This window comes from Eumetopias jubatus, unplaced genomic scaffold (genome assembly GCF_037043125.1).
Source record: "Eumetopias jubatus isolate StellerSeaLion01/CBP00866 unplaced genomic scaffold, mEumJub1_p1.0 scaffold_10, whole genome shotgun sequence".
In the NCBI taxonomy this organism is placed as follows: domain Eukaryota; kingdom Metazoa; phylum Chordata; class Mammalia; order Carnivora; family Otariidae; genus Eumetopias; species Eumetopias jubatus.
The window spans coordinates 69,237,612-69,249,810 of NW_028274816.1; the positions used below are offsets into that span (position 1 = coordinate 69,237,612).

The window sequence follows — 12,199 nt, forward strand, 5'->3', positions numbered from 1 at the left end:
AGAGAGCTCCTGGGCCAGGCTCTGTGCTGAGTACCCGGGAGATGCCCAGCCCTCAACTCTCCTTGGAGTAGACCAGACAAAAGTGGTGCACGGGCCCCATTTAGCCCACAGATGTGTTTTGTTTGGGCTCTACTGTCCTTTTTTCTTTTCTTTTTAAGATTTTTTAAAAATTTATTTGACAGGGAGACAGAGAGAGAGGGAACACAGGCAGGAGGAGTGGGAGAGGGAGAAGCAGGCTTCCCGCGGAGCAGGGAGCCCGATGTGGGGCTCGATCCCAGGACCCTGGGATCATGACCCGAGTCGAAGGCGGACGCTTAATGACTGAGCCACCCAGGCGCCCCTCCTTTTTTCTTAAAAATTAAAGTTGGTTGTTGTATTAGTTTCCTATGGCTACTGTAAGAAATGATCACAAATGCAGGGGCCTCAAACAGTCGTCCAGGTTAGACTTCCAACACCGGTCTCAGGGGACTACAGTCATGGTGTAGCCAGGACTGTGTTCCTTCTCGGAGGCCTCAGGAGAAGATCTGTTTCCTGGGCTCTTCCAGCTTGTAGAGGCTGTCCACGTTCCTTGATCCGTGCCCTTTTTGTCTCCAAAGCCAGCAGTAGCCTCAGACCGCATCGCTCTGACACTGATTCCTCGGCCCCCCGCTTCCACTTTTGAGGATCCTTGCCGGTACATTGGGCCCACTGGATAATCCAGGCTCCTGTCCCTATTTTGAGGTCAGCTGATTAGAAACCTTAATCCCATCTGCTACCTTCATTCCCCTTTGCCGTGTAACTGGGATTAGGATGTGGACATCTTTGGGAGGCCATAATTCTGGCTACCAGAGTCGCCAACCTGAAAATCAGGAGATCTTATAGAGCAATGCGGACTTGGAGCTTCATTGACAAATCGGAACGCTTGGCAGCTGGGGGCCTGCACTGTTGCCTGGCAACAGTGGGTCAGCGCCAATGTCGGCGCTGTCTCTGGATGGGGTTTCGGGCGCCAGTTCTCCGCAGCCCCCACCCCTCCCATGATGCCTCCTCATTTCCCTTCGTTGCCTGGGCCCTGCTCTGGAGCCCAGGGCCTCACATAGCGTTAGGCACAGCAGCGCCTCGGGTGCAGGGTGGTAGAGCTCGCCAGCCTCCCTGTTCGATGCCCTCCTCCTTGCCTGAGCTTTAGATGCTCGTCTCACGCCCTCCTGTGCCTGGCGCATACCCACACCTCCCCTCCGTGCCCCCTTCTCTCTGACCCCGGGCTTCACGTTCCAGAGCATCTCTGATGCTATTTTAGGTGGTAGTGTTTGTACCATAACTCCTCGTCTCTCGTCTTCTCCTCGTACATTCTGGTGCCTTCCATTTGATGTCTTGCATTGGCATTTGTGAGAAGCAAGTCTTTATGATGCACCTTTAGAGCGGTATCCATCAAAAGTCGGGACCACACAACAAACGTTTAGTCAAACACCTACTACAGGCCATGCACTTTGCTAGCTACTGGGAATACAACAGGGAAGGATACCTGCCTTACTTCCCACCCCTCATCTAGTTCCCAAAGAGGAAGGAGGAGGAGGAGAAACACGTGGATAGGCAATTGCAATTTTAACCTATTGCATCTAGTGAGAGCCTGGCAGCATCCTCCCTTCCTTGGATCTGGGAGGCGGGCTCTGTCTGCAGTGGCGGGGGTCCCATAGCTCTGTTAAAGGCATGTCAGTGAACAATTTCCTGGTTTCCTGCCCCTAGCTGATAGCTGAATTCTGGGCTGGCATGTTGGAGGCCTAGATAATGTATTGGTTTGCAGTATGAAGGACTAGGTCAGACGACTCCATGTGTTGCTGCCTGGCAGTGTGACCTGGGGCTCCGGTTCTTTTCTGAGCCCCTTTGTGTCGTCTCTTGTGGACAGGCCTGCCCCTGTGACCCTAGACTGTGGGGCGCAGGTGGAGAGCACCAGGTAGAGCCACCAGAATTTAGAATTTGACAGCCTAAGGGCATCTGGTCTTTACCTCTGCAGAGCATTATCCAGTATATTAGATTTGGGAATTGCTTGAAAACAAAGCAAGACTTTCCATTATGGAGAATTTTAATTACGTAAATACAGTTCAGTGAACTCCCATGTAGGAGCTCCATCAACAGATGAACAGATCTACAAATCGTGGTCTATCTACACCCTCCCCGCTCTTCGATTACTTTCAAAGCAAATCCCAGACTTCATGGATAAGTGCCTCGATACACATCACTGGCAGAGGCAGATACGGACTCTTTGGAAACTTGTTTTTAAGAGAAGACTGGCCACCAGCCATCCTAATTTTGATTTTTTTTTTTAAGATTTTATTTATTTGACACAGAGAGAGACATAGCAAGAGAGGGAACACAAGCAGGGGGAGTGGGAGAGGGGGAAGCGGGCTCCCCGCGGAGCAGGGAGCCCGATGCAGGGCTCGATCCCAGGACCCTGGGATCATGACCTGAGCCGAAGGCAGATGCTTAACGACTGAGCCACCCAGGCGCCCCCTAATTTTGATTTTTGAGTGCTCTGGGGTCGAAGCTGACTTTCTGCACGTGTGGAATAATGATCCATCTTTATACAAAATCTTAATGTGGGTTGAATTTTGTTAGTACTTCTATTAGGGCAAAACAGTGAGATTTATTTTTTAAAGATTTTATTAACTAATTTATTTATTTGAGAGAGCAAGTGAATGGGCACGCTCAGCACAGGGATGGGGCAGAGGGAGAGGGAGAGAGAATCCCAAGCAGATTCCGTGCTGAGCATGGAGCCCAACATGGGGCTCGATCCCATGACCCTGAGAACATGACCTGAGCCCAAATCACCGACTGAGCCACCCAGGCACCCCAAAACAATAAGAATTTTGCTATTTTAATTTTTGTATTGTAAAATACATGGGACACAAAATTTACCATGGTAACCATTTCAAAGCCTTAAGAATTCAGTGGCATTATAAGTATATTTACACTGTTGGGCAGTCATCGCCACAGCATAGTTAACAGACTTTTTTCATCACCCCAGAAGGAAACCTATACCCATTAAGCAGTTGCTCCTATTCCTCCCATCTTCCGGCCCCTGAAAAGGACGAATCTGCTTTCTGTCCCTAGGATTTGCTTGTGCTGGGCATTTCACGTGCATGGTATCATACATATGTGACCCTCTGTGTCTGGCTTCTTTCACTTAGCATAGTGTTTTCCATTTTCAGCCATGGGGTCATGTGTGTCATTCGTTTTTATGGCTGAATAGTATTCCATTGTGTAGATAGACCACGATTTGTAGATCTGTTCATCTGTTGATGGGAGATTTCGGTTGTTTCCACCTTGGGCGATGGGGAGTAGTTACCACTTTAACTTGTCAGTGCTTACTTTGAAATGTGCTGCGATGCATGGATCAAAAAGAAAATGTCACGAATAAGGGGGTACGAGGGTGGTTACTTATTGATTCCATTGATTTTAACACATTGACAAAGAACTTCTTCCCGAAGTACATCATACATAACAGAAAAGTATACTATGCGTAAGGGACTCAGAGGCCTCTTCTGCTATTTTTTGGTTTTGGCGGCCGTGAGGCCTGCTTCCCGGGCTGCCAACCTTGGGGTGGGGGGACCCTGCTCTTAGACCTGAGACACCACAGCTATGGGTCTGAGGGTGGACAGTGGCCTTTCTCTGCATTAGCATTGAGGGAAATGCTTGACTTTGCCCCCTTCTGCGTTATGGGGACAGACTCAGTGTTCTTGGTGTTTTCATGAGTCACTTCCTTTATTTCTGTACCTCAGTAAACAGAGTCTGTGTCCTTGTGTTGTCATGACCAGGTGCTGGAGTTCAGGGTGGCAGGTTAGGTAACGTCGTGATCAGGAGAACGAAGTGGATTTGGTAGCATATTGTATATATAGACATTGATCACGGTTAGGCTCTTATTTCTAGCAAGGAGTTAGAAAACAGCCCTGGGTAAGTCCGTTGCTGACTGGTGGGTACCCTTCACAAGGGCTGCCCTGTGGGGTGAGAAGTGACATATGCTCTCGTTGCATCATGCTGTGTGTTCTCCTTTTGAGGGTGTCAGGGAGATGTTCATCTCAGGTCCCAGGACAAGGAGGAACTTCTGTGAATCTGCTTTATCTCTCTCTTGTGGACAGTGTGAATCCTCTTTGCTTTGGCCGTCAGGAAGCTCAGCTCAAAGTCAGTCGCTCGTGCTAGCTCTAGTGTGGCCTGTCCTTTGGGTTCTAACCCAGCCCCCCCCCCCCCGCCCTTTTCTTTCCTTATTGCTGGGATTTCTTTGTTTACTTGCTTTTCATTGTGCTCTGGGTTTCTCTAAGCCAGTGGTTCTCTGCTTGGCTCCTGTACTTTGTCAGGATCACTTGGGGAGTTTCTTTTTTTTAAAATGCCAATGCTCATGCCCCACCACCTTCTGTTTTAATTGTTCTGGGAAGGGGCCTGAGCCTAAGTATGTTTCCAAAGCTCCCCAAAGATTGACATGTGTGGGTTGGGAACCCGCTGCTTTAGGCCATTTCACATTTGTTTAGCAAGCAAGGCAGGGATAAATAGAGAAAAGGTGTAGTCTGGGAGGACAGCCTACCCCAAAGTAGGGTGGTTTCAGCTCAGAGAAGCTGAGTAAAAAGGATTATGTGGCTTCCAGTGGTTTTCCTGCCGGTGGAACCAGTGGGAAAGCTCCAAGGGACTTCTCTCTGTGGCCAGAACCGCAGAAGCCTTCACTCCTGGACCAGGGTTGGGGAGGAGCCACTGGGATTTTAAGATCTCAGGCCTGCCTAGGAGGAGTACAGCTTTGTAAGCAGATCTTTTGGGCCATTCAGGACCCACGTCCCATGCTTGGGGCCCAGTTTGTGCCTAATTCTTACTGTGTTTCCGTCTGCTCTACCAAAATAGATTATCTGTAATATAGTATTTCCAGGCTGATTTTCTTTTTTATCCTAAGTCTCAGAGAATGTTTAGGGTGCTTTTTTAAATGGTCATCAAGGAAAATTTGGAAGTAGGAAGAACCAAACTCAAACTTGGCCTATGGCCTTGTCACTGTGGTCGCAGTTAGTAGTTTGCTTTGTTTTCTCTAAGTTGTCGGTTTGTTTAGTACTAACTAGGGGTCTTGATGGTCTGTGTGACCATCACCGGGGTGGTGCAGAGCTTTCCCTTGAACGGCCACGGCCACGGCCATGGCCACGGTGGGAAGAGGTCAGCACTTCCTGTGATTTGTCCCCTCCTCCCTTGCTGGGAGTGGCGGGGTCTGCAGCCCCCAGAGGCGCCGGGAGGCCACGAGGGAACTCTCTGCTTTGCCGGATGGAGAGGGCTGATTAACCAGTTGGCTGTGGGTGAGGGCGGGGGAGGCTGTTGGTGCTGGTGCTGAGATGGGGAAGCGGTCAGTGGGGGGATGACTTCAGAGCTGGGCAGGGGAACCAAGGACCAGTAGCACTGCATGCGCTTCAGAGGCTTCCGGAGAGGGCCACACTGGCGTCTCTGGGCCTCACTTTCCCCATCTGTGATGGACATGAGAGAGTAGGACTATGCGATACCTGATCTGCCGCCCCAGTCTGTCTTCCATTCTGAGGTAGGAGCGGCGGTTGAGCCGGCGGCTGTTTTGGTTGCTGAATGTGTCTTTTCCCTTTGGTGACACTGAACCTATGATGAGATGTTGGGGAGGTGGGTGGCAGCCTGTTCTTACCACACACTTGATTGCTTCTCTCCCCAGAAATCCCCAAAAGAAGGCACAGGCCAATTCCCTTAGGAAACGTGCTTGCCTGAGGTTCCCCAGCTCACTCCGATCCAACCCAGAGAGTGGGGTCTGGGTCGTGGGTCAGCTGGCTCACTTCAGGGAGACCCGTGACCTGTCAGCGGCTGGTCATTTCCTTCTGGGGCCCTCGGCACTGGCGCCGCATGGGGACAGGCAAAGGGGTTAGGTGAGCGGGTCTCCCATGCCGGGGGAGGGTCCCTGATTCTCTGCCCACCGGTGTTATGCACGCCTGGCCGGTTTAGTGAGCCTACCCCCCCCCCCCCCCCCCCCCCCCCCCCCGTGAAGAGAGGTCACTTTCCTTCCTTCCCGGGAGGAGGGCAGGCCCTGCTCTGTGCTGCGTTCCCTACCTGCCCACCCCATCCCGGGGCCTGGTGGTGGCGGGTGGCTTCGGACACACTTGTCACTCTGAGGTTTGCATTTGTGTGCTGCATCACACTACCAGCCGGTGGATATTTAAGGAATCTTTTTGATAGAAATTTAAAAGCTATTCTGAAGGGTTTTGGTGGTGTTTTTTCAAATTGGAAGAAGAAAATCCATTTAAAATTTGGAAAGGGGAAATGTTCCTTTTTAAGAGAAAAAACTCATTCTGTAACCCACTGGCTTCTGAGTCGAGCTCTCGGAAATGAGATTTCTAAAAAAACTGCCCTGTGAGTCTTATGGAAATATCATTTAAATCGGGCCGCCTGAGGTTGCTCTCCTTCCGGGAGGTCGTGTGGAAATACGGTTTTGCCTGTTTTTGTGAAGACGAGAGTGCACTACCTTGTTGATTTGGCATCTTTTGAGCCCTGAGTCGCTTCAGAGGGAAATTTCCAGACAAATGAGTATCACCCCTTTGGGGGCCAAAGCCTGTCCTCACCTGCAGCTTTTGTTTTCCTCTTTCCCCGGCTGGGCTGCGGGTGGGGGGGGGTGGGCTGCCTGCGGGTGGGCTTGCTCTCTGATGGGGCCTGAGGTCGGGACTCCCCTCGCCCTGGAGTGCCTGGAGGAAGAGTCCCTGTCCTCGGCCATGGGCCCCCGGGGCCTGTCCTGCGTGGCCTGCGTGCGCTCTTCTGGCCTCACCTGTCACCGCTCTTCTCTCTCCACTTGCCACGCTGGGGACCGAGCCATTCGTTTGGCTTGGAGTGCACTCTGCCTGCCGCTCGCCCACCTTGACCACCCCCTTGCCCGGTCCACACCTGGTCTGTACCCTTTGGGCTTCCATGGTAGGGCATCAGCTGTGTTTCCCTGCTCCCCATGGGCGGTGTCGTGAGCTCTTGGCAGACGGCCTGTGTCGGATCGATCTGCATCCCCCAGCACTCTTGCTGCTGCCTGGCTGGTAGCCCGTGCTGAGGACTCACTTTGCTGCACAGTTTGGGGGGGGGCTCCTAGCTTCTTGTTCTTCCCTCCCTTCCCTTCGCCCCTGGTGATCGAAGAGAGACCTGCTCAGGGCCCTGCACGGGGTGGTGTGGAGCTGAGGGGGTGGGGGAGGAGGGAGGGAGGGATGGGAAGGTGGGGATGGGGGTGCACGGATCTCTGGGCAGTGCAGGGGAGAGTTACGGACAGCTGGGAAAGGCCACCACGGGCCACTTGCAGCCTTCCAGGTGTGAAACCTGCGGAGCCTGGCAGAGACTGCTGCAGGGCTTAGCTGCTGGAGCCTGCCCTTCAGCTTTCCAGCTGTGGTGGGGGCTCTAACAGATGGCCAGGCGGAAGGACAGAGGGCCTGGCTCACACTTAACTCCTGTCCTGCTCAGGCCACTGGCGTCTGGGACCTTTCGGCCAACAGCTTTGATTTTTCTTTCTTCTTTTTTTTTTTTAAATGAGGATAGGGCTTACATTTTTTTTTTTTTTTAAATGTTCTTTGGAATAGGCAACACATTGATAGGTCTAAAATAAAAAGATACTAAAGTATACTTTGAGGGATCTTGCCCTTCACCTCTGATCTCATCGGCGTTGTTCCCCACCTCCCTTCTCCTTAATAGATAACCCCTTTTAGGAGTTTGCATATCCTTTTAGTGTTTCTTTATGCAAATAAAACAAACACAAACTTACAAACTCATACCCTTCTTTCTCCCTTTTCTGTTCGAGGAAAGGGCACACTACACACTACACGCTACACCCACCACCGTAGCCTGGAGACTTTTCTATGTCAGTACTTGGAGAGAGTTGTCATTATCTTTCAGCTAGGTGGTATTCCTTTTTTTGGCGGAACAAAAGCCGTTTTTCTCGTTTTATTTTGTTTTCAGTCCCATCCCCTATGCAGAGGCATTCAGGTTGTTTCTGGCATCATGCGCCTGCATCCTTACCTGTGCATCCTTTCCGGCTCGTGCAGGTGGACGTGAGGGTCGCGTCCCCTGGGGACATTGCTGGGGCAGAGGGTAAACACGTTTGTGGTTTTGATTGATTTTGCCAACTTGCCCTCTGCAGGGGTGGTTCCATTTTGTACTTCCATCAGCAAGTGTGAGTGTCCCATTTCCCCACAGCCTCGCCAAGAGAAGGTATAGTCAGATGTTTGGATTTTTGCCAATCTGACAGGTGTCAAAAGTATCTCCATGTAGTTTTGTTTTTGTTTTTGTTTTTTGTTTTTTGTTTGTTTTAACTGGCTGCTTGGAGTTTATTTTCCACTTCGTGCAAGGCACACGGTCACAGGGTGTCAGGAAGGCTTGCGTGTGGCTTGGATAGTAAGGAGTGGGGTTCTCTCAGCTTCCTTTTTGGTGTTTTGCTATTTTGATATAAAAGAACCCAACTGCTTCTGCTCACTGTACTTTTAATTTGCATTTTTCTGAAGTGTGAGCCGACTATGTCATGTGTTTAAGGACCATTTATAGTTTTGTGTAGACCGTTCTTTTCCCATTTGGGGGGGGGGTTATTGGTTGTTTATTTCTCAATTTCTGTGAGCTCTGTATGTTTTTGGAAGATAGTTCTTGTGTTGTGTTGTGAGTTGTAAAAATTTCTCAGGCTGGGAATTATTTCGATCTCGCCAGATTCTTCAAGTACCTCCCTCCCAACCCCATCTCCTGTGTTTAAAGATTCAGACTGTGGCCTTGGGACAGAGTCTAGTCTCTATTGGGACAGAACCACAACCCTGGCTTCCTTCCAGGATTTTAAGTTAATTGACCACAGACATGTTTTCAACATGAACATACAATAGCGTGGAAGCATTTTGAGTCTGTATGGGGACGGGCCACGCGATGCTGTGAAAACAACCAGCCCCTCATGTGTCTGTGGCCTGACAGCAAAGGCTTATTTCTCCTCATGCTGTGTGTCCCGTGTGTGTGGTTATTGTAGTCATTCACAGGCCCAGGCTGAGGGAAGCACCCTGTCTGTTTGTTTTGCTGCTGTTGTTGTTGTTGTTAACGGCTTTATTGATACATACCACGCAGTAAAGTTCACTTGTTTGAAATACACAGTTCAGTAGTTTTGCGTATATTCGGAGTTGTGCAACCATCAGCACGATCGTATTTTACAACATTTCACCCATTACTCCTCAAAACCTCTCATACCCATTAAGCAGGCATCCCCTTCCCCCCCTCCCGTCGGGCTCTGGCAACTGTCAGCCTCCTTTCTGTCTGTGGATTTGCCTGTTCTGGACATTTCGTATCAATGGACTCACACAGTACGCGACCTTTTGCGGCTGGCTCCTTTCCTTCAGCGTATTTTCAGAGTCTGTCGCATTGTAGCATGTATCTGTACTGCATTCCTTTTTAAGGCTGAATAATATTCCATTTTATGGCTACACCACATTTTATTTGCCCATTCGCCTGTCGACGGACAAAGCTGTTTCCACTTTTTGGCCATCATAAGCAATGCTGCTGTGAACATTGGCACACGGGTCTGAGTGTGGACACGTTTTCCTTTCCCTCGGGTAGATAAGGAGGCGCCATCTTGAAGGTCTCCGCCATCACCACCACCTCGGAAGGCAGTTTGGAGAATCACACACTGGCTTAAATTTAAAGTGTTTGACAGAAAAACACCACATGTCACTTCCAGCACATTTTATTGGCCGGTGCCATGACTGACCTTAGAGGGGGTGGGGAAACGCAGAAGGACCTGACCTGGAAGTCCTTGGCGAGTAGACTCATTAATACAGAGAAGAGCAATGGGCATTCGTGGGACCTAGGGGAGCGAGGCCGTGTGGACAGGTGAGGCCGGGAAGGGTTCCTTAGTAAGGCGGGGGCTCCAGGGTAGAAATCACCTGGAACAAAATGTGGCGGCCTTGAAAGCTGGTCGGTGAGAAGACCTCAGGTCCCCCAAGGAGCAGCTTAGGAGTGAGCATGTGATGGTGCTCTGGGAGAGAAGGCAGCCTCACTGGAGTAACCTTAAATCGGCCCAGGTTAAGGACTGGGCACGTCCCAAGTTTTCACAGGGGGTGTTGTGGCTCAGGCCTCACCCCAGCTCGTGGCTCTGTGTCACTCACCCCCTTGCTTCTTACCTGTAAAATGCCTCCCCTGCAGAATTCTGGCACATAGTAGGCACAGAGTAAGTTAGAGCTGCAGCCGAGCCTGCGGGTCCCCAAGCCGTCCCCTGGCCGTCCCCAGGCTTCTGGTTCACGTTTTCCCTGCGAGGCATAAATGTGCTGAGGGACTGCCCTGTTCTCACGGCCTGTTATCCCCAGGGTGGCCGAAGGGAGGAGGTTGGTGGTATTGACGTGGCCGATGAATATTCCGAGGCAAGTAAACAGTTCTTCCTCAGCCTCTGGCGCAACAAATTTCTCAACTGGGGTGTTTTCTGGGCCCAGGAGAAACTGGGCAGATTTGTGTATGCACCCAGCCAGCCCTCCGTGCTCGAAGCACCCCCTTTTATTATTTTTCTAAACAAATCAGGACAATGGCAATGTAAACGTTGTTTGAACAAAAGCGTTTGGCTAATGGAGATAAAACCAAAAGGAAAATAACAGCTTTAATTTCTTTTTGGCTTTTGTGTTTTGACATTTGGCAGCATACTTTAATCTTTTAAGAATTAAAAAAAAAAATGACATGGTTTGCAGACTGCTGCTTGTTTTTGCTTGTTCAATTTAGTGTGAAATTGACTCAGAAATCCCCGCCCCCCCCACCCCCCCACCCTGTCCGCTCGGTCCTCTTTTACTCTTCTGAGTTGGGGGTGGGTGGCGAGGGGCCATGGGCCTGCCAAGCATGGACACCGGTAGAAGCAAAAGCTTTCACCTCAGTTCTCACAGCCTGTTCCTGTCCACTGTCTTGTGGTGTCTCACGGGCTGCCATTCCATTTTCCAGAGAAAACTGAGATTCAGTGGGGACCGAGCAGTGGCGGGGAGACCTTTCCACTTTGCCGAGCCGTGTCGTGTTTTATATTCTGTCAGAGCATCTTGGAGGGTGGGGAGGGGGGCTCGGAGAGGAGCACAGAGACTGGCGGGGGGAAGCGTATGAGCAGGTGCCCTGTGGAGTCATTCATTCCTGTGGCAGATGTATGCCAGGCGCCGTGCCAGGCCCTGTGAGGCGGGCAGCAGTGTGGAGACAGTTGGGGCCTCTGTGCCCCGAGAGCTGCAGGCCAGAGGCCGTGGGAGTAGGGAGGGAGAAGTGGAGGGAAAGCCGGAAGCCCAGGCGGGCAGCAGGTGGCAGATCGTCCAGCAGAGGATCCCTGGGGGGAAGGGGGGTCGGAGGTGATGGGTTCAGTTTTGCCACAGAGGTGTGGGCCATGATGCGGTAGGTCTGGAAGTTCCGTGTGGCCTCCCTCGCGAGGGTGTCTGAGCCACTCCTCGGTGTCATTAGGAGATGGCCTGGCCCTCCCAGTCGCCCACTGCTGCTCACGGCGCCCAAAAGCATGCTTCTTCCCACATCCCCTGGACGCTCCTCTGTCCCTGTTGATTAGCGTCACTCCCTGAAGCTCTCCCCTCTCCTGCACCGGGGGCTTCTCCTGTGTCTCCTGCACTCACCTCCCCGACCCCCGGCACTTACTGGACTTGGCCCATTGACTGCTAGCCTCTTTCTGAGTGACATCCCAGCCCGTGATCTACCCTGTTCTCCCCAGGTCCTCTCAGGTGCCCCTTCCAGAGGAACATGTGGACCCCAGTACCCCCTCCCCAGCCCTAGGTGCCGGCTGTCACTCGCCACTGTGAATATACCCAATTGTAAGTGTGAATTGTACACGTGAAGATGGTGAATCTTACGGTCTAAGAATTCTCTCTCAAATACAGAACAACCCCCCGCCCCCATGCCTGTTTACAGGCAACTCCAGCTACATTTGGTTGTTTGAAATAAAACTGCCGGTTCTGCCTCTTTCCTTCTCCTGAAACCTCTAAAAACCCTTCCCACCTTTATATTCTGTTAAGGGTGCCTCTGTCCTCCTGGCTACTCCCACCCCCGCCTGTCGCACTGCACACCGACACGTGGCCATCGGGTTGATTCTCCTGCTCCGTGTTTATGTCCGAGGTCTCCTGCCCTTTCGTTCCCCTGCGGCACCCACATTCAGGCCCCAGTTCCGCTCATCGCCTCCCCTGGGGGCTCTAAGTGGTCTTCCGTCTGTACCACCCTCCCTTGTCCCCACCCTCGCCCTCTC

The 12,199-nt window shown here is 51.5% G+C and overlaps 1 protein-coding gene across 7 annotated transcripts in view; it reads left to right on the forward strand.

Moving 5' to 3' along the window:
- EPN2 (epsin 2) overlaps positions 1-12,199 on the forward strand; it is an 81,479-nt gene that overhangs the window by 9,791 nt on the left and 59,489 nt on the right. Inside the window, exon 1 of one of the 7 annotated variants that reach the window (XM_028089569.2) lies at positions 5,364-5,530. The exons of the other annotated variants lie outside the window; for them this stretch is intronic. The gene's annotated coding sequence lies outside the window, so the exon portion shown is untranslated. Of the gene's footprint in view, positions 1-5,363; positions 5,531-12,199 lie in introns of those variants that run through there. 7 annotated transcript variants of the gene reach the window in all.